At 39.8% G+C, this 23,154-nt stretch overlaps 1 protein-coding gene across 3 annotated transcripts in view; it reads left to right on the top strand.

Annotated features, from left to right (window-relative positions):
• Positions 1-23,154, top strand: part of NT5C2 (5'-nucleotidase, cytosolic II) — a 111,366-nt gene that overhangs the window by 2,014 nt on the left and 86,198 nt on the right. The window contains exon 1 of one of the 3 annotated variants that reach the window (XM_060125616.1): positions 5,756-5,809. The exons of the other annotated variants lie outside the window; for them this stretch is intronic. The gene's annotated coding sequence lies outside the window, so the exon portion shown is untranslated. Of the gene's footprint in view, positions 1-5,755; positions 5,810-23,154 lie in introns of those variants that run through there. 3 annotated transcript variants of the gene reach the window in all.

Raw genomic sequence — 23,154 nt, 5'->3', positions numbered from 1 at the left:
GAGCATGGGCTCTAGGTGGACGGGCTTCAGTAGTTGTGGCACATGGACTCAGTAGTTGTGGCTCATGGGCTCTAGAGCACAGGCTCAGTAGTTGTGGCGCACAGGCTTAGTTGCTCTGCGGCATGTGGGATCTTCCCAGACCAGGGCTTGAACCCATGTTCCCTGCATTGGCAGGCGGATTCTTAACCACTGTGCCACCAGGGAAGCCCCGGGGGATCAATTTAGATTTCCAGTATTTACTACCTGGTAGATGTTTGATAAATAGAACAATTGTGATAGAGGTTGCAGATCTTATCTCTCTCATGTTGTAAACACCCAGTGGAAGTTTCCAACAGGCACCTCAGAGATCTTTGCTTGATTCAAATGAATTAATTTTCATGAGTATATGAGGCAGTTGATCGGTTGGTTACATTCCATTCATTTGAACTGCAGACCTGATCTCTGCCACTTCTCTGCTTTATGCTGTCAAGTACTCTCCATTGCACTTAAGATAAGGCTGCAGATGATTTATATGGTCTATAGTGCCCTGTGAGGTCTGGTTCTGCCTCCTTACGGACTATTTTTTGCCATGTTCCCCCTTTCCCTCTAGGCTTCTGATCATTTTGCAGATAATACAAGGCTCATCCCTACTTCAGGGCCTTTGTGCCAACTGGTCCCCTTTTCAGGGATTCTCTACTCTTCCAAGTAAGCCCCTCTCTCACTTTTTTTTTTTACTTAAAAAAGTCCTATTCATCCTTCAGGGCTCAGCTGAGATGTTCCTGACCCTCTCCCTACCCCAAAGCCGAGCCCCTATTTTGTTCTCCCTCAAAGCATCTTTTACTTTTCCTGCACAGCACTTACTAATTGTAGTAAAATAATTATTTGTTTGTTTAAAGTCCATCTTTCCAGGCAGTCAGAAACGTACATGAGGGCAGAAACTCATGTCTTTATTGATCAGTGTTAGGCATATGGAAGGAGTTCAGTGCACATTTTTGAAGACATGTAGGTGCTCCTAAGTCTTACATGGATGTCCTGTTTCTCAAATTGGACTAGATGTTTCTAACTGGACTAAATGTTTTCTGATTGTCTCCTCGAATAATGCATTATCACAGTAAGTGCTGACCCTATGCTGTTAGAGAAAGATGGATGAAAAAGAGAGGAGACTTCCAAGGTGGCTGATTGGAGCTATGACTGAATACTTCCTGGGAGAAGGATCTGGGGGCAGGCTGTTTCTAGGCCATAGGGCAGGGTATTGAGCAATGCTTGCGTTTCTCTAAGGGATTCTGCCAAGAAGCAGAAAACTGATGAGTGACCTGTAAACGCAGCTCACATTCTGGGTGACTCAGAGTTTATGGTATTCTAGGGGGAAATTGTGTTAATCAGAGGGGTAGGGTAGCCATGTGGGTGCTTGGGCAGGAAGTTTGGTGAGAAGCCATCCAAGGCCACAGTGGGATGGCCTTTCTTGCCAAGTACTGCCTGGGCCCTTCTGCCAATGTCAAGTCAGAGACACCAAGCAAGCCACTTAAGGCTCTTCATTGCTTCCTCAGGCTCCCCAACCCTCTGTTAGAAGGTTGTTTCGTAGTTGGCATGGCTTGTCTTACTCCTGAAAGTCATGAGACCAGGTATCTTGTCCTTTTGCATTTGTAAAATTAATTTTTGATTAAAAAAGCAATGCATGGGACTTCCCTGGTGGCGCAGTGGTTAAGAATCTGCCTGCCAGTGCAGGGGACACGGGTTCGAGCCCTGGTCCGGGAAGATCCCACATGCCATGGAGCAACTAAGCCTGTGCGCTACAACCACTGAGCCCGCACGCCACAACTACTGAAGCCCGTGCGCCTAGAGCCCATGCTTCGCAACAAGAGAAGCCACCGCAATGAGAAGCCACCGCAATGAGAAGCCCGCGTACCTCAACGAAGAGTAGCCCCCGCCCGCCGCAACTAGAGAAAGCCCACGCGCAGCAACAAAGACCCAATACCACCAAAATAAATAAATTTATTATTTTTTTTAAAAAAGCAATGCATGAGTACATTTATCTTCTAAAACATTAAAACTAAAGCTAATACCCCCTTTGAACATTATCCACAATCTTGGTCCTTTATCCCTGTCTTAAAGATAACCTCTGATAAAAGAGTTTGGTAGGTAGCCTTACAATCTGTTTTGAAAATCTTTTACAAACTTAATATGTAATTGTCTTAGTTCAGGCTGCTATAACAGGATACCAGGGACTGGGTGGTCTATAAATAATATAAATTTATTTCTCACAGTTCTAGAGTCTGGGAAGCCCAAAAGCAAGGTATTAGCAGATTCAGTGTTTGGTGAAGGCCCACTTCCTGGTTCAGAGACAGCTGTCTTCTTGCTGTGTCCTCACAGGGCAGAATGGAGTGGGCAGCTCTCTGGGATCTCTTTTATAAGGACACTAATTCCATTTATGAGAGCTCTGCCCTCACGACCTAATTACCTCCCAAAGGCCCATCTTCAGATACCATCACATTGGGGATGAGGTTTCAGCATATGAAATTAGAGGGGACACAAATATTGTCTATAGCAGGGAGGATAAGAAATAATGATATTTCTGTGTTTTATATTAACTTTTTATTTTGAAATAATTTAAGATTTACAAAAGAGTTACAAAGATAGTACAGAAAGTTTCAGTGTACCTTTCACTCAGCCTGTCCTAGCGCTACCAGCTTACATAACTCCAGTTCAGTCATCGAAACGAAGAAGTTAACATTGGAACAATACTATTAACTAAACTATAGACTTTATTAGAACGTCACCAGTTTTCCCACTAATGTCCCTTTTCTTTTCCAGGATCCAATCCAGGATCCCATGTTGTGTTTAGTTGTCTTGTCTCCTTAGTCTCCTTCAATCTGTAATAATTCTCAGTCTTTTCTTGGCTTTCATGACCTTAACACTTTTGAAGAGTCCAGGTCAGGTATTTTGTAGAATATCCCTCAATTTGGGCTTGTCTGATGATTTTTCATGATTAAACTAAAGTTATTCATTTTGGGGGAGAGTTTTTTAAAAATATCAAATCAGTCAATCAATCTCATGCTGCAATTTGCTGTTTTCATTCAACAATATGCTTTTGATAGCACAGGGAGATCAGCTCCGTGCTTTGTGACCGCCTGGAGGGGTGGGATAGGGAGGGTGGGAGGGAGGGAGATGCAAGAGGGAAGAGATATGGGAACATATGTATATGTATAACTGATTCACTTTGTTATAAAGCAGAAACTAACACACCATTGTAAAGCAATTATACCCCAATAAAGATGTTAAAAAAATTAAAATAAATAAAAATAAAAAAGAACAATATGCTTTTGAGATAGATCTATATTAACATACATAGATCAAGATCATTTATTTAAAATTCTCTACAGAATTCCATTTTATGAGTATTCTACATTTTATTTAGCCATTCCCCTATTGCTGGGCATTATGGCTGATTCCAAATTTTCTTTATTAGCAGTATCATAGTAATTATCCTTGTACATACCTTCATAACATGGAGTTATAGTAGATAACTAGAAGTGGCATTGCTGAGACACGGATTTAATAGATGTTGTCCAATTGCCCTCTAAATGGCTGTAACAAGTTACATTCTTTTGATATCATGAAGCTTGAAAATTGTTGCCAGTTTCTGTTTTAATTTCCATTTCCCTGGTTACTACTGAGGTTGGGCATCTTTTTGTATTCTTATTGGCAATTTATATATTTTTTTCTGTGAACTGCCTATTTACATTTGCCCATTTTTCTAGTGAATTTTTTTCTTATTGATTTGTTGAGTCCTTTATATGTTCCACATACAAATCTTTTGTTTTATATATTACAAATGTTTTCTCCTAGTCTGTTCTCTCTTAACATTTTTTCCCATTTTTTTCAAGTTATTTCATCTCTCTGATTAAAAAAAAAATTTTCTGGTTTCTTTCTTTTGGAAACAAAGTTCTTGATTATAAAAGTAATATAAACAGGGCTTCCCTGGTGGCGCAGTGGTTTAGAGTCCACCTGCCGATGCAGGGGACACGGGTTCGTGCCCCGGTCTGGGAAGATCCCACATGCCGCAGAGCGGCTGGGCCTGTGAGCCATGGCCGCTGAGCCTGCGCGTCCGGAGCCTGTGCTCCGCAACAGGAGAGGCCACAACAGTGAGAGGCCCACGTACCTCGAAAAAAAAAAAAAGTAATATAAACAATGTAGAAAATCTGGGAAATTTGTGAAAAAGTATAAAGAACAAAAGAAACCACCCCAAGTCTTATCGCTGAAAGAAAACCACTATGAACATACTTATTTACATATTTCTAGTCTTGTGTGTGTGTGTGCATGCACAGTTTTTGCTCAGATGAGATCACATTGCATATATATATTTTTTCTATTTGCTTAGTGCCATGGTCTTTAGACACAAACTCTGGCCTTTTTCCATGTGCCCTTGGTTTAAAGGTAGTGTCAGACTACCTTACAACTCCTATTTCTTCTCCCCACATATCCTTGAAAAATCTAGTAGGTGAGAGCCCCAAGCCCTGTCCTCAGCCGACCTGAAGTTGGCTCAAAAACACGAGAGGGTCGAAATGCTCCAGCAGAGCACGTATTAAAAAGTCTTGGAGGTTTAGCTGACTGTAAGTTCAATGAGTCAGTAGTGCAGGTACCAAGAACTTTATTGCTTGAATGCAAGGCAGTACAAGGAGGAAGCTACAGTCCTGCTCTGCTCTGATGGTACCACAAACATTTGGTTCAGTCTTGGGCAATGTACTCTAAAGTAACCACAATCAGACCGAGTAGGTGCGTGAAAAGAATGAGGACAAAGACCCTCAAAACGAGGACAAAGGAGAAACAATGGAAGGAATGGGAGATACTGGTCTGGAAGAGAGAAGACCTTGGGCAGAAGTCTTCAAGTATCTGAAAAGTGGAAGGTGGGAGAGAGATTAGACCTGTTTGTTCTCTGAGGCTCCAAGGGATAGGACTTGGGCTAGAGAGTGGACGCTTAAGAAACACCTTCTGGCTAGTCAGAGCTGCCGAGACTAAGGAATGCATTGCTCTGGAAATAGTGGCTTTCTGTCACTGAGGAGTCATCTTTCAGGTGCAAGTTGGTGGTGGGTGGGTGGGAGTTGATATAATAATGAACATTTCTTGAGTGCCATGTGCCAGGACTGTGCCGAGGATCTTACCTCTGTTATCTTATTTCATCCTGTCACCACCCCATGAGGTAGGTACTGTTGTTATCCATCCCTATATTGAAGATGAGGGAACTAGGTATGATGAAGTCAGGTGTATCACCCAAAGTGACACAGTTGGCGTGTTGTGGAACTGGGGTTCCAACCCTTTCTGACAAACTCCAAAGCCGGTACTTTCAGTCATCATTGGGATTCAGGCGTGGTATGGGAGTCTGGACCAGAGGGTTTTTGAGGTCCGTTCGACTGTAAGATTCTGTGGCCGGGAAAACGGTTGCCCCCAACCCCCTAAGAGAAAGCGTAGGAGTGTAAGTGAGGTAGTCCAGAGCCCTGCAGAAGGCCCAGGGATGGAGACCTAAAGGACATGGAAGGGTTGTCAACGTGCGTCACCCCATAGCTCAGCAGCGGGCAATGTTTTGTTGTTTGAAGATCCCCAGACCCACGCAAGGGACCGAGACGCAGGCCCGCCTCGCGGTTCCACTCCCGCAGCGCGGCCAGGGAGCGTCGCGGAGGCCGGGTTCTGCGGCGGAGCTGGGGGACGGAACAGCGCGCTGGTCCCTGGCCGGGCGCGAGCCGGGGGCGGTGCCGGGGCGGTGGGGGCTGGGAGGGCGCGCGCCCGGGCGGCTGCGGCAGTTGCGCTCTGGGTTTGCTGCCGTGCGGTGGGGCCGGTGAGTGCGGCGGGACCCGCGGGCGGGAGGGGAAGGAGCGGGCGGGCGAAGGAGCGAGGGAGGGTGAGCGGTGGAGCGCGCGACCTGGGCCAGGGCCCCCCTCCTGCCCCCGCCACTGCCCTACCCGGCCGCTACGCCCCTCAGGCCCCGCGCGTCCGGGCGCCCGCCTGCAAGCTCGCGGACCCCGCACGCCTCCAGCGCCAGGTAGCCCCCGCCTCGGAGCAGCGCCTTGCTCCGCGCCGCGGCGACGCCCCCAGCCCCACGTCACGCTCGCGCCATTGTTTCCTGGCCTTGGGCTCGCTGGGAGCCGCCTTACCCTCGGAACGCGGCCCCTCGCCTCGCCGCTTTCCGGCCCGGTGCCCCGCTTTTCCCTCACGCTGGTGGCAGCCCCCGTGCCGCCTCGGACGGACGCCTCTTTACTCAGTTGTGCTTATATTTTACGGCCGACACCTGGCCTCCTCCCGTCCGCACCCGAAGCCTGCCTTTCCGCCCTGTTAATGAACCTCCCCACCCCTTGCGCGTTCCCGGTCAACCCCGAGGAACTAGCTAGCCGCTGTGTTAGGATGCAAGGTTGACAGCGTTGTAGCAAGAACCACCAGAAATTGCCAACTGAAAGCCCACATGCCAGTTTTCGTCGTTTGCAGCACTTCCTGGAAAGCTCACACCGAATTGCAGGCCGCCGCAAAAAAACGTGCTAGTTGTTTCCCAATGGCTCCCAAGTCAGGGGCCAACTGTCCGGTGGCAGTCTATTCCTTTCCTCTTCCTGGGTTACGCCGAAGCCCTCGAGAGCCGAGAGTGAGATGCAAATCTGAGGCCTAAACCATTAGTTGTAAGCATGACGTTTGGGGGCTTTTACTTCGGTAGGCCTTAGCTTTTAAAGGCAGTAGGAAAAATAAAAAAATAAAAATAAAGGCCATAGGTGGAGTTGGATGTCAGACGTAGTGTTTTCCCGGCTTTGGGCCGTTATTTTGAGGATGCATTGTTAAGTGCAGTGCTCTGCAGTGATTAGTAACCATTATAGGGTTGTGTGTGTGTGCGTCTGTGCGTGTTCGGGTGCGGACAGGTTCTTCTTGATTGAACTTGTTTCGTAATGCGTATATACTGTTCATTTTGCCTCTTAAGGCAGCGGATGCAAACTCTGGTAACTGTAATGTGAAACAGTGCTATTTACCGTGGAAACGTAATGTTATTGAGGTTTTTTAAGATATTTACCTCGACACTTTTCAACACTGGTTAGAATTTATCCAGATGAAGACATCCAGGCCTGAAGAGGTTAAGTTCAAGAAGACACAGCTTGTAATTAAAAGCAGAACTCTACACGCTGGGCTGATGCTAGCACACACAGACTTTTTATTTTTGAAATGCATTTCTATTGCAGTGTAAGCCACTACATTTCGGTATAGGTGCTGCATTACTCTCATCAACCCAGACTTTAAATTTTATTTAATTAATTTTTAATACATTATAAAAATTTATTTTTGGCGGTGTTGGGTCTTCGTTGCAGTGCGTGGGCTTTTCCTTGTGGCTTCTCTTGTTGCAGAGCACGGGCTCTAGGCACGTGGGCTTCAGTAGTTGCAGCACGGGGGCTCAGCAGTTGTGGCACGAAGGCCTAGTTGCTCCAAGGAAGGTGGGATCTTCCTGGGACAGGGGTCGAACCCGTGTCCCCTGCATTGGCAGTTGGATTCTTAACCACTGCGCCACCAGGGAAGTCCCTAGACTTTAGATATTTAGAGTTAAGTGATTAGCTAATCTGTAAAATGAGAGGGCCAAAGGAGTTGTTTGCAAGGGTTCGTTCCGTTCTAAGATTTGATTGCATTGTTTGCAAATTTACAATCAGCCTCAAGTTTCCAAAAGTTTATAATTGTAGGAAGATTTATATAGATATTTACATAGGGTATCTGCAAACCTTACTAGTGATATCAGGTGTATCTTCCTAAAGAAAGCCAGATTACAGTAGAATGTTAGGAGGAATGTTCATTCATCTGTCTCTAGGCTATTTCTACTGTTTAATGGGGGAAAGAAAGAACACAAAACATGTTTTTTTTAAAAAGTACATTTTTTTTTTTTTTTTTTTTGCGGTACGCGGGCCTCTCACTGCTGTGGCCTCTCCTGTTGCAGAGCACAGGCTCCGGACGCGCAAGGCCCAGCGGCCATGGCTCACGGGCCTAGCCGCTCCGCGGCATGTGGGATCTTCCCGGACCGGGGCACGAACCTGTGTCCCCTGCATCGGCAGGCGGACTCTCAACCACTGTGCCACCAGGAAAGCCCTAAAAAAGTACATCTTTTTATTGCTTACCTCTCTTACCAAAAAGCTTAAATTCAATAGTAAAAAAAAAAAAACCAACTTTATCATGTTGTTTATGATAAATAAATATCATATCTTTTCCAGTTCTTATGTACATATAATTTTTATGTAGTTATAATTGCTGTGTACATATTTAAAATTTTGCAGTTCCGCACATTTTGGGGATGTCCATGTGTCTAGAGAATTCATCTACTTTTCATTTGCGGAGGCTCTGTAACATGCTTTTATGCCCAGTAGTCAACAATGCCGGGCATACAGGCTCTCAGTAAATTTTTGTTGAATGAATGTAATATTTTGAGCTGCTTAGACATCTCGGAACACAAAATGTTAAATATCACAAGGCATATGTTAAATGACATGTGAGCAGTAAAGGCCATCAATGCAAAGGCACATGAGCCAGGAGGCAGCATCACATATGTTTAAGGACCTGGGTTTTGGAGTCTGGGTTTGAGACCTGGCTTTGCCACTTAGCATCCATGCACCCTTAGAGAACTCAACCGTAGAGAGCTTCACTCAGTTTCTCTCACCATGAAAACGGGGAAAATAGAACAAATTTCAAATTTCACAGAGTTGTGTGAGGTGAATGGGATAATTCCATTGAAGCAATACAGGCACACATTAAATTCTCTATAAATGTTAGCTGTTATTACTGTTTTCTTTTCATTCAAAGTGGAGAGATTACTGTAGGTTGGCGGGATCAGGGAAAACATCATAGAGGAGGTGACACTTGAGAGTAGGGAGAGGATGCAAAAGTGGGCATATTGAGGGTTTACTGAATGGATTGTTCTCACTAAAGCAAAGGGTTTGGTAGAGCAATACTATGAGATAAAACTGGAGAGGGAGGACTTCCCTGGTGGCGCAGTGGTTAAGAACCCGCCTGCCAGTGCAGGGGACATGGGTTTGATCCCTGGTCCGGGAAGATCCCACATGCCGCAGAGCAACTAAGCCCGTGCGCCACAACTGCTGAGCCTGCACTCTAGAACTCGTGAGCCACAACTACTGAGCCCGCACTGTAGAGCCTGCAAGCCACAACTACTGAAGCCTGCACGCCTAGAGCCCATGCTCTGCAACAAGAGAAGCCTCCGCAGTGAGAAGCCCATGCACCTCGCCGGAACTAGAGAAAGCCAGCATGCAGCAACAAAGACCCAACACAGCCAAAAATAAATAAATTGATTAATAAAAAAAAACCTGGAGAGAGAAATTCTAGTAAACTGTTTCCAAGATATGCTACATGGGTTTCTTGCAGATAGAACAGAATTAATGAAGTAAGACAGCTCGTATTTATGAGTAGCTGGTGTTTGTTTCGTTTTTTAAGTTCAGACCTGAAAAATTATTTGCTTTAAGGAAATTGATAGCAAATTGTTATGCAGTGCTAAGGTCCTTGTTATTTGACACAGTAAATCCTTTTTTTTAAAATAATTTTTTTAAAGCATTAAAAAAAATTAGTTATTTTATTTTTGGTTGCGTTGGGTCTTTGTTGCCGCGCGCCGACTGGGCTTTCTCTAGTTGCGGCAAGCGGGGGCTACTCTTCGTTGCGGTTCGTGGGCTTCTCATTGCAGTAGCTTCTCTTTTTTGAGGAGCACTGGCTCTAGGTGCGTGGGCTTCGGTAGTTGCGGTGCATGGGCTCAGTAGTTGTGGCTCGCGGGCTCTAGAGCGCAGGCTCAGTAGTTGCGGCTCACGGGCTTAGTTGCTCTGCGGCATGAGGGATCTTCCCGGACCAGGGCTCGAACCCATGTCCCCTGCATTGGCAGGCGGATTCTTAACCACTGCACCACCAGGGAAGCCACACAGTAAATCTTATATGACTTCTTACCATTTGAAATTTGTGTTCTATGATTGGTTACCAAGGTTTGCAGTGGCTGTTTTTTCCTTTCTGTGGAAAACAACTTTAGCAGCAATTCCCACCCCCACCCCACCCCCCACCAAATAGCAAAATTGCCAGCAGAGCAGCAAAATAGCCCCCCTTTTAGGTGGAATACATACTCCAAAGGATTAAATTGCCTTGGAGAGTGTTGAACTATTTGTTCCTATCTTTTGTGTGTTTCTTTTGGTTGGGAAGCATTATCAGGAGTGTGAGATGAAAAAGCCTGCTGTGTCAGGATCTCCTTGGAAAGAGAAGACTGAAATCTGGTGCCTGAAGTTTAATGGCTAAAAATACGTGTGTGTGTATGTATATATAAATATATATACATATATATTTATATACATATAGAATATACATCTCAGTAAATTTGTTGGGTACAGTAGGCCCGTCATATCCGGATGCAGAGCAGGGGAAGAAAACAGAGGGGCGACTGTAGTGCTCCATTTTATGTAAGGAGCTTGAGCATCCGGGGATTTTGCTATCTGTGATTGGGGGGGTGTCCTGGCACCAACCCCCACGGATACAGAGTGACCGCTGTATTAGTATTTCTGTTTCCAATGTCCAGTGGAGTATATGTTTTTTAATGCTCCTTGGTTCAGTTTAATGTGGTTTCTTTAATGTTTTAATTTAAATTTATTCAAAAATATGAAATATTTCAAAATATAGGAAATAATGTAATGATCATCTTAATTATAGACCATCATATTTATTTTGTGGTTTTTTTACCCATTTTCTAATTGTGTAGTCTCTCTTTTCAATTGACTATATTTTTCAAAGGGATAAAATTACAGATACAGTTGAGGCCTGTATGAATCCTTGCTGATCCTATTACCCTCTCTTTCCCTATCATGAATTGAGTAATTATCATTCCCATTATGTTTATATACTTTTACTAATATGTATATATCCCTGAAAGTGCATATACTTTTGTTTAATGTATTATGCACATGATTCTGCAACTTGGTTTTTTATTCAACATTGTTTTTATTTTTTTTGAAGATATGATTTTATGATAAAGCACTGGTGAAAGAAGCTCAAATGAAGATTTTTTTGGGGGGAGGTGGGCAGTGTTTAACTTCTTGCCCATCCTGTGTTTCCAAGTCTGTCCCAATGTTGGGGCTATTCTTTCTTTTTTTAATTTATTTTATTGATGTAACATTGATTTATAACATTATATAAGTTTCACAAGTACAGTGTTTTATTTCTACTTCTGTATACCCTTTGCTCACCACCAAAAATGTAGTGTCCGTCCATCACCATACAGTTGCTCCCCTTTACCTATTTTGCCCTCCCCCTCCCACTTCCCCTGTGGCTCACTACTACTCTGTTCTATGTTTTTGTTTGGTTTGGTTTGTTTATTTATTGTTTGTTTATTAGTTTTTTATATTCCACATGAGTGAAATCATGTGGTATTTGTCTTTCTTCATCTGACTTATTTCACTTAGCATGATATCCTTAACATCCATCAATGTAGTTGCAAATGGCAAGATTTCATCTTTTTATGGCCGAGTAGTATTCTATTGTGTGTGTATGTATATATACCCCACATCTTTTCATCCACTGATGGGCACTAGGTTGTTTCCAATCTTGGCTATTGTTAATAATGCTGGGATGAACATAGGGGTGCATGTATCTTTTTTCAGATTAGTGTTTTCATATTCTTTGGATAAATACCCAGAAGTGGGATAGCTGGATCATATTAATTTTTTGAGGAATGTCCATACTATCTTCCATAGTGGCTGCACCAATTTACGTTCCCACCAACAGTGTATGAGGGTTCCCTTCTCTCCACATCCTCACCAACACTTGTTATTTCTTGTTTTTTTGATAGTAGCCTTCCTATCAGGTGAGAGGTGATATCTCTTTGTGGTTTTAATTTGCATTTCCCTAATAATTAGTGATGTTATTTAACATTGTTTTTGCTACATATCCATGTTGGTAGATATATCTTTAGTTCATTCATTTTAATTTCTCTATAATATTGCATTATATGAATAAGCCAGTTTGTTTATGAATATTTAGGGGTTTCTGCCTTTTTTGCTATTAGTAACAGTGCTGTAATAAACATTCTTGGATGTTTCATCTTGTTTACATGTGTGAGAGAGAATTCTAAGCCTAGGGAATTCTTAGGTGGTAGGATATGAGGATCTTCACCTTTATTAAATAAAGCTGAATTATTTTCCAAAATACTAAACACAAAACACCCATCAGCAGGTTGTGAGAGTTCCTTTTTTACCATATCCTTACAAACATTGATATTGCCAGACTCTTAAATTTTAAAATCAAATTAAATTTCATTTTAATTTGTTTTTCCATTTATTGTAAGGATTTATTCCATTTGCATCCATTTATTGTAAGGTTTTGTTTTCTATAAATTGCTTCATTCTTTTTCTGTTGGCTCATTTTCTTTTCCATCATTAGTTTGCAGCTCTCTTTATCTCTATACTAATCCTCTCTCAGTTATGATGTTGCAAAAATCTTCTCAGTGGTTGCTCTTTACTTTTTGTTGTGCATAAGTTTTACATTTTTATTCCAACTTTTTATTTGAAAAATTTCAGTCCTACAGAAAAGTGCAGTGATAGTTCAATGAATACACTTACATCTTTCACCTGGATTCACCAACTGTTAACATTTTGCCATATTTACTTTTTATTTCATATATACATTTTTTTCCTAAACCATTTAAAAGTAATTTGCAGACATCATGGCACTTCATCTCTTAAAAGATATACTTAAACAAGGATGTCCTACAAAACTACAGTATAATTATCACATTTAATATGAATACAATATTATTATCTAATATACAGTGCATATTAAAAATTTCTCAATTGTCCCAGTAATGACCTTTATACTTAATCTCCAACCCCACCCCTGGTCCAGGATCATGAGTTGCATTTAGTTGCCATGTCCCTTTAGTTACTTTTAATCGACAACAGGTCCCCAGACTTTTGTTTGTTTTCATAGTATTGATATATTTGAAGAGTCCAAGTCAGTTGTTTTGTACAATGTCCTTCAATTTGGATTTGTCTGATCATTTCCTTAGATGTTTAAATTCAGACTAAATGTTTTTGGCAGGAAGAAGCTTTAAATTTTAACATATTTTGTCTATCTTTTCCTTTATGGTTTGTGTTGTCTTTTATCCAAGAAAACCTTCCCTCCCTTGATGTCATAGGGCTCTTCGTCTCTGTTTTCTCCTAAAAGTTGTATGATTTTGCTTTTTTTTATATTTAGACTTATAAATGCTGTTTATTTTTTCTGCTTAGTGTACCTTTAATGTGGTGTTCAATTAGCATTTGTGTTACACATTCTTTTTCTACCATTGTGTTTGTCATAAAATTACTCTGTAAATTCATAAAGACTGGATGGCTTTTGTTATGCACTAAATTGTGAAAATTCTGAGTTATCTGATCATGCTAAAGGTGTAGAGGTCGAAACAGCTGAAATATTCTGTGTGAAAATTGTAAAAATAAAGATATATTTGTAAGAATTTAAGCATGGTATGCTGTAAATAAGACCAAGATGAAACATCAGGATCTTTCACAAATCTGAAATCAGTAAATGCCATATTTTTAACCTTGGATTATTGACTTTTGCAGTAGGTTTGATGAGATAATCCTATGTGGAACTAAGCTTTTGGGAAGGAAAGAAACCTACAGATAGTAGATTAAGATTAGATTTAGGATACTTACATTGACATGAAAAAATGTGTGAAATTGTATAGCCTTTGCCACATAATTGACACTCTGAAGTTTTGACTCTGAAAGTAGAAACCTATTATAACATTCCTCCAAACATAATGTACTACATTGTGCAGAGGCCCCTACATTGTGTAGAGGCCGCAAGTGGTAAACACTGTGGGCTCTAGTATAATAAATAAAAATTTATTACGCACTGTGTCAGCCGCTGTTCTTAGCACCTTGCGCTTATTAATGCATTAAATCCTTGTTCCAACTCTGACCGTTTTGGAGTTGAAGAAACTGAAGTGATTGTATAATTTGCTCAAACATAGAGCTAAATTAGTGTCGGAGCCAGGTTTTGAACCCAGACAGAATGGCTCCAGAATCTGCACTCTTCACTACAAGTATAATCCTGTGACCCTGGTCAAATTATTTAACTTCTCTATGCCGTTTTCTTCTTTGTACAATTAAGATAATTGTACCTAATTCATCTGGTTGTTGTGAGAAGTTAATTAGATAAAATATGTATAGAGTTTAGAATAATACATGAAAACAAGTGAGCACTCAATAAATGTTAGCCATTATTATGATAGCATTACTAAGGCATTGAACTTATGCGTATCTCTGAATTTTTACCAAATAAGTGAAGTATGCCATAAATATTGTATATATATAAAAAAGTAGAAATACCATGGTGATTATTTCTGCCTTTCTGGTTTTTATCTCTTTATTATTTTGGAAGAGGAAAGATAACAGCTAAAACAAAATTGAATGGTGAACCAGGAGCTCATTGGTAAGAGAATGAGTTCTTTTTGAAATAAAGCAGAATTTTTTATCTGCTTTTTAAAAGAATATTCAAGAATGATTACTAAAGGTGCAAAGTGTTATATATTAGCTGAATGTAAAAACTTTTCAAATTTGTTACCTTTATGCTTTTGAAATTATAGTTTAATTATAATTAATTAATTATAGCTTAGTTAATTATAGCAATGTTTTGAAGAAATAAAAGTCATATTGTGGTCCCACTTTATCTGCAGTTTCACTTTCCACAGTTTCAGTTGCCTGCAGTCAACCGTAGTCTGAAAATATTAAATGGAAAATTCCAGAAATAAACCATTCATAAGTTTTAGACTGTGTGCTCTTCTGAGTAGTGTGATGAAATCGTGCACCATCCTGCCTGGGATCCACAATCACTGACATCCTCATGGCTCAGTAATCCAGGATCGCCCAAAGCTGCTGATCCTCCTGTGACATATCGTCAGAAGGTCAATAGTAGCCTAACACTGTATCACAGTGCCTGTGCCATTCACCTTACTGCATCTCATTACGTAGGCATTTTATCATCTCACATCATCACAAGAAGGATGAGTACAGTAGCATAAGATATTTCGAGAGAGAGAGAGAGACCACATTCATATAACTTTTGTTACAGCATATTGTTGGAATTGTTTTATTATTAGTTATTGTTGTTAATGTGCTTCTTATGTGCCTAATTTGTAAATTAAACTTTATCATGTGTATGTATGTATGTATAGGGAAAAATACAGTTTATATAGCATTCTGTACTACCCACAGTTTCGGGCATCCACTGGAGATCTGTACTACATATTCTCAAGCCCAGTCATTTAAAATGTTTTCTTTACATACTCTTTTGTTCCTTTTTGTCAACAACCATGTTATTGTTGAAGGTCTGGTATTACTCAAAACATTCAGTTGGAAGCAACCTTCATGCAGATGTAGAACAAATATTGCATTCTGTGTGATATGGCAGAGGTAATGGAATTCTAGGAGTAGCAGCAGTAAAGTGTTCAGGATAACATAAAATTTGGGTCTTTTTTGTATATTTTTGGAACTTTAGGAACGTATGCAATAAATTTACATTTTCTAGTTACAGTTTCAAACTAGAGATTGGAGCATGTTGTTGCTTGAAGAGGAAAAACAAATTGTCCAGGCAACAGGTATTACATTTCTTATTTGACAAGATTTCTTCTCAGCTTTGTTATTTTCTATCAGAGAACAAGGAACCTTTTGTTCCAAGGCCTGGTGTCGAAATGTTAGCAAAATACTACATTAATCAAGCTAAGAATCTTATTCGTTTTCTGAACCAAGAGTACGATTTCATGAAGATTCATTTAGAGCATTAAAAAGAACTTGTGTAATATTCTTGCATTTTCAGGCTTATACAGAACTTAGCTTTTGGAAAGCAAAGCGCTCCAAGTGTAGAGGTTTAGGAGTTTATTTCTGCCTGTATATATCAAGTCTGTAGTTCAAGGAACTGGGGATACAGCAGCGAACAAAACAAGGCTCACCCTCATGAAACTTACATTTTAGAGAAAAGGACTTGATAGTACCAAACTGTCAAATACATTATGTCTGGAAGTGCAAATGTGCAAAAAAGAAAAACAAAATGGGGTGAGAGGATAGCAAGTGATATGTGTGGATAGGTAAGTGCGATTTTATTAGTTGGAATTTGTTAGCCATCTGTATCACTTGGTGTGTAAACTATGAATGTTGGTCTTTTACACAAATGTATAGTATAACTTGGGGCAAATGATATAAAGAACTCTGAATGAAAATAATGAAATGAAAAATGAACAAAAAACTGTTCCTCATAAACTAAAAGATAGGAGTTAATGAAACATTTAACACAATTTATATGTAACACACTTTTAGGAGTCTTACTTTTTGGGAAAAATTAATACTCCTCCATCTTAAAATATTTTATGTGATTATTTTCCTTCATGTATTTTATGATTAGAAGGAACAAAGGTTACAAGAATACTTTCAAAGCTAAATTTTATTTCAAAGTGCTGTTCTTTGAGTTAGGGGTGACCCTATTAACTACAGATACTGTGATTTAGGTTTTCAGCAGTATTGTTAGACAAATTAATCTAAATTTAGATCTGACTTCCCTTGTTTTCCAGGGAATGTATTTGTAAGTAAATTGGTTTGTGGTCTTGTTACAGAGGGGACCCTTGGCGGCAACATAATGATATAACCATCTAATTTACCTCTGTATTTTCTTGGTTTTACTTGCTCATCTGTCAGGGATTAGGATTATCAGGGGCTATGCGTAATGATACCAGGCATACAGATAGACGATACAGCTTTAACTTTTCTCTTCCCATAAAGTAAACTAGTTTAATATGACTAGTGTCATATGCAAGTAAAGTTGTATTTAGGAAAATAAAATAAATTTCAGCTGGTGAGAAAATTGAAAAAAGCCATTCAAAATTATCCTTTCCACTCAAGTCTCAGAGCAGTGTTCATTGTTCTTAGAATGACAGTGGTTGATTATAAAACTTATAAATTCCTAGTTTTGTATTTCAAACACAAGATAAATTCCAGTGAAGTTTAGTAAAACACTGAGTGTTCATATTTACTTAACTGTTATCATTACCCTATTATCTATAGTGACACACTAATCCCATTGAAAGATGAATATTTGGTTCAAACTGCCATGTGTGTAAAACACTTTGCCTGATGGACCTGTGCTACATACTGTGTTTAAGTGCTACTTACTTCTTTCTAAGTGAGCTACTGACATGACCTGAAAGAGACATTAAAACGGCCTTGCTAACCAGGCTGCAGATTGCTCACCAGGCTTACTCTGCAGTTTCAGTTACTCTTTGCTTCCTGTTTTCAGAAGTTACCTGAAGCTTTTGGGGCAGCTGGTTTCCCTTTCTTTGGGGGAGGATGATGTTAGTGGTGAAGGGAACTATGTATGTTTTGCCTATGAAATATTTTTAAAGTGTGAAACTAAAATATTTTAAATGCCTGAGAGTTCATTTCAGTTGTTACTCCCCAGATACAACTACTTTGCAGGCTGGATATTTTATATTGAAACAAAGGACTGTTTCAGTATAAACTGTACCACTATTGCTTGGAAGGAATTAAAATTTGAGCTTTTTATTCAGCATTAGTCACTGCTGTACCTTACTGAAAAAACTACTCTTAAGCTTGACACTGTAAACAGGTGACAAAATGTTTACCTACTTATTGGAACATTTTTTTTTTTTTGCCAGATGATAACGTCTATAATTTTACTGTCACTGTAAAAAATAAACATTAGATAGACTGACTCTGTGAATAGAGTCCAAAAGTCTGTCATAGTAATGCTAACATGTGTTAGATAAGATCATAGGAAAACCAAATAAGGAACTTTTTGAAGATGATGATTTAAGAAAATCTCACCCCTGAACCTTCACATAACTTATATAGACTTCATGGCAAATTTTATTTCATATTAGTGATAATATGGTTATTTAATCATTTATGTTTACATTTTTAGCAGAATAAAATCTTGTGTTATCTTTGCTGAGACTCTGTAACTTGAATTTTTAAAATAAAATTATTCTGTTTAGTCCATGAATGATCCAAGAAAGTGCTTTGAATTTTTCCTACAAATAATTTGAAGAAAGTAATACAAAAAGAAGTTAAAATATATGGGGGAAATCTTTTTTTTAGTGTAATTACTATCTCTAATTTGTAAGGAAAGAGGGAAAGAAAAGCCTGACTTTTAAAAAACAGTTTTATTGAGGTATAAATACATACAACAAACTATATATTTAGAAGGTACAATAAGTTTGACATATGTACATAACCATGAAACAGTCACCATAATTGAGGTAATGAACATATCACACCCCAAAGTTTCCTTGGGCCCCTCCCCACCTCACGCCTCCACTCTAGGCAACCGCTGATCTGCTTTCTGTCACGGTAGCTTAGTTGGCATTTTCTAGAATTTTATGTAAACAAAATCATGTAGTGTGCACTCATTTTTTTGTCTTCTTTCACTCAGCATAATTTTGAGATTTATTCTTGTTGTATATCAATAGTTCATTCCTTTTTATTGCATAATCATATTCCATTGTATGGATATGACACAACATGTATCCATTCACCTGTTCATAGACATTTGGGTTGTTTTCAGTTTCTGACTATGACACACAAAGCTGCTCTGAATATTCATGTGCAAGTCTTTATATGGATATATGCTTTCATTTCTCTTGGACAATTACTTGGGAGTAGAAAGATTGGGACATAGAGTAGATGTTACGTTTAACTTTTAAAGAAATGGTGGGAGTTCCCTGGTGGCCTAATGGTTAGGATTCCGGGCTTTAACTTCATGGGTCTGCTTGAATCCCTGGTCAGGAAACTGAGATCCTGCAAGACCAGCAGCGCATCAAAAAAAAAAAAAAAACCGAAATGGCAAATTGTTTTCCAAAGTGCTTGTACCATTTTTATATTCTCACCAGCAGTGTATTGGAGTTCTAGTTGCTCTTTATCCTCATCAAATTTGGCATGGTCAGTCTTTTTTTTTTTTTTTTTTTGGCTGCACCTCACGGCACACGGGATCTTAGTTCTTCGGTCAGACTTTTTAATTTTAAATATTCTAATAGGCATGTAGTAGAATCTCATTATGGTTGTAATTTGCATTTCCCTGCTGATAAATGATGTTGAGTATCATTTCATGTGTTTATTTGCCATCTATATATCTTTTTTGATGAAGTGTCTACTCAAACACTTTGCCCATATTTTAACAATTGGATTCTTTGTCTTGTGTTTTGAGAGTTCGTATATGTTCTGGATACATGTTGTTTTATCAGACGTGTGATTTGCAAATATTTTCCCTCAGACTGTAGCTTATCTCCTCCGCTTTTCCTCCCAAAGAGTGATAGAAAACATTTTAATGGAAACATAATGTGAAAATACAATTTTGTTTTGTTTATATTCCTCTGTTAGCCATGAAAAGGGACAAGTTGAGTATACAAACAAGGTTGAAGAGACAATATTTAAACTTCCTAAGGGAGTAAAATATTTTAATGTTTTTACATCACTCGTATACCATAATGTGCAAAACCATATAAACCATAATGTGCAAAACAGATTAACATGACTTGTAATGCCAACCTAGTAGTAAGTTGATTTATTGTTTTATTTTATCTATCATCCCCTCACTTTACTGAGGTCTCTGAACAAATATTGTTTCCTTATAGATACCTTCCAAGGTTTTCCTACAATATTATCATTGTCATTCTTTATCTCTTCACCTTATTTGTTTTACCTATACCATATACCACTTATCACTACCTGACACAGTGTGTTTGGTTACTGTCTTACTCCTCCACTAAGATGTAGGCTCCATGAGGCTGAGAATTTGTCTCTTCTGTTGTCGCTTGTTTTTTCCTCCTCTTATTGGTGTCTTCTGAAGAGCAGAAGTTTTAAATTTTGATGGAATCTAATTTATCAACTTTTTTCTTTTATCCATTGTGCTTTAGGTTTTGGAACTAGGAAATTTTGACTAACCCAAAGCTCACAAAGACTTTCTCTTATGTTTTCTCCTAGAAGTTTTATAGTCTTAGATTTTACATTTAGGCCTACAGTGCATTTTGAATTAATTTTTGTATATGCTGAGAGGTGCCTGATGGTACTGGCTAGGATAGAACCTCCAGTACAATTTTGAGTAGAAGTGGTGAGACTGTACATCTCTTTTTTCCTGATTTTAGGGGGAAGACATTCAGTCTTTCACCTTTTTAGTATGATGTTACCTGTAGGTTTTTGGTAGATGCACTTTATCATACTAAGGAAGTTACCTTTATAAGTAGTTTGCTGAGAGTTTTTATCAGGAAAGCATGTCGAATTTTGTCTTATACTTTTTCTATATCTATTGAGATGATCATACAGTTTTTCTTGTTCCTTTTTTTTTTTTTTAAGTCAGCTAATACGTTGACTGATTTTAGCATGTTAAATCATCTCTGCATTCCTGGGATTGACTCCACTTGGTTGTATTATTCTTTTAAAATATTGTTGGATTTGATTTTTATTTCTATGTGATCAGTAATAATTTCCCTGCTTTCATCTGATTCTAGTTACTTGCATCTTATCTCAGTTTCCTAGTCATTGTAGTTAAGGTTTGTCAATTTTGTTGGTCATTTCAAAGAATAAACGTTTGGTTTCATTGATTCTGTGTTTATTTATTCTCTATTTTATTTATTTCTTCCCTAATTGTTGTTATTACCTTCCTTCTGCTGGGCTTGGGCTTAGTTTGTTCATCTTTTTCTTGCCATTCTAGTTCCTCCAGGTATAAAGTTAGGTTATTGATTTGAGATGTTTCTTCTTTTTTAATGAAGGCATTTACAGCGGTAAATTTTCCTCTGAGTACATACGGCCTTCCCTGTATCTCATAAGTTTTTGGTGTTTTGTGTTTTTGTTTTCTTTTGTCTCTTAACTATTTTCTGGTTTTCCTTGTGATTTCTTACTTGACCCTGTTGGTTGTTAAAGAGTGTGTTGATTAACTTCCACATATTTGTGAATTTTGTAGTTTTCCTTATCTTATTGACTTCTAGCTTTATTCCATTATGATAGAAGAAGATACTTTGTATGATTTCAATTTTTTAAACATTTATTTAATAAATTTATTTATTTATTTTTGGCTGCATTGGGTCTTCGTTGCTGCGCGTGGGCTTTCTCTAGTTGCAGAGAGCAGGGGCTACTCTTCGTTGCAGCGCGCAGGCTTCTCATTACGGTGGCTTCTCTTGTTGTGCAGCGCGGGCTCTAGGTGCGCAGGCTTCAGTAGTTGTGGCACGTGGGCTCAGTAGTTGTGGCTTGTGGGCTCTAGAGTGCAGGCTCAGTAGTTGTGGCACATGGGCTTAGTTGCTCCACAGCATGTGGGATCTTCCCAGACCAGGGCTCGAACCCATGTCCCCTGCATTGGCAGGTGGATTCTTAACCACTGCGCCACCAGGGAAGTCCCTAAACATTTATTAAGACTTATTTTATGGTTGAACATACGGTCTATCCTGGGTAATGTTCCATGTGCACTTGAGAAGAATGTATATTCTGTTGTTGGGTGGAGTGGTCTATATGTGTCTCCTAGGTTTAGTTAGTTTATACTTGTTCAAGACCTCTATATCATTATCAATATTAGTTTTAATAAATGTATTTATTTATTATTTTGGGCTGTGCTGGATCTTTGTTGCTGTGTGCAGGCTTCTCACTGTGGTGGCCTCTCCTGGTGCAGAGTATGGGCTCCAGGCACACAGGCTTCAGTAGTTGTGGATCGTGGGCTCCAGAGCACAGGCTCAGTAGCTGTGGCCCACGGGCTCAGCTGCTCCGCGGCATGTGGGATCTTCCTGGACCAGGGCTCAAACCCGCGTCCCCTGCATTGGCAGGCAGATTCTCAACCACTGCACCACCAGGGAAGTCCCGGATCATGTCTTTTTAATCCTTTCTGTGAAACTTTGCCTTCAAAGTAATTACTAATGAGAAAGGACTTATTTTTGCCATTTTGCTATTTGTTTTCTGAATGACTTAAACCCTTTTTGTTCCTCCATTATTGCCGCCTTTTGTGTTTAGTTGATGTTTTTAGTGAACTGTTTTGATTCCATTCTCACAAATTTTATTTTATTTTATTTTAATTTTTTTCTGGGGTGGTACGCGGGCCTCTCATTGTTGTGGCCTCTCTCGTTGCGGAGCACAGGCTCCGGACGCACAGGCTCAGCGGCCATGGCTCACGGGCCTAGCCACTCTGCGGCATGTGGGATCTTCCCGGACTGGGGCATGAACCCGCGTCCCCTGCATCGGCAGGTGGACTCTCAACCATTGCGCCACCAGGGAAGCCCACAAATTTTATTTGTAATTAAAGAAATTTTTTTTGGCTGTGTTGGGTTTTCGTTGCTGCGCAGGGGCTTTCTCTAGTTGTGGCGAGAGGGGGCTACGCTTCATTGTGGTGCGCAGGCTTCTCATTGCTGTGGCTTCTCTTGTTGTGGAGCACAGACTCCAGGAGCATGGGCTTCAGTAGTTCTGGTGTGCGGGCTCAGTAGTTGTGGCTTGTGGGTTCTAGAGCACAGGCTCAGTAGTTGTGGCGCATGGGCTTAGTTGCTCCTTGGCATGTGGGCTCTTCCCGGACCAGGGTTCGAGCCCATGTCCCCTCCATTGGCAGGTGGATTCTTAAACACTGTGCACCAGGGAAAGTCCTCACAAATTTTAATAATGTTGTATTTTCATTTTGAGTCAGTTCAAAATAATTTCTAATTTCTCCTTTGATTTCTTCTTTGACCCTTGGGTTATATAGAAGTGTGTTCATTTATTCGCAGATATTTGGGGATTTTCCAGGTATCTTTCTGTATTTATTGCTAATTTAATTTCATTGTGGCCAGTGAACATACTTTGTAAGATTTGATTCTTTTTCAATTTCAATTTATTGAGACTTGTTTTATGGCCCAGAACATGATCTATTTTGGTAAATGTTCCATGTGCACTTGAAAAGAATGTGTATTCTGTGGTTGTTGGGTGGACTGTTTTATGAATGTCAGTTAGGTCAAGTTGGATGATAATGTTGGTCAAGTCTTTTCTATCCTTAACAGACATCTTGTCCACTTGTTCTATCAGTTATTGAAATATTACTGAAATCTCCAGCTATAATTGTGGTTTTGTCACTTCCTCCTTGCAGTTCTACCAGTTTTTGCTTCATGTATTTTGAAGCTCTGTTATT

This window comes from Lagenorhynchus albirostris, chromosome 16, assembly GCF_949774975.1.
Source record: "Lagenorhynchus albirostris chromosome 16, mLagAlb1.1, whole genome shotgun sequence".
Classification (NCBI taxonomy): domain Eukaryota; kingdom Metazoa; phylum Chordata; class Mammalia; order Artiodactyla; family Delphinidae; genus Lagenorhynchus; species Lagenorhynchus albirostris.
This window is presented reverse-complemented; position numbering and strand designations above follow the sequence as displayed.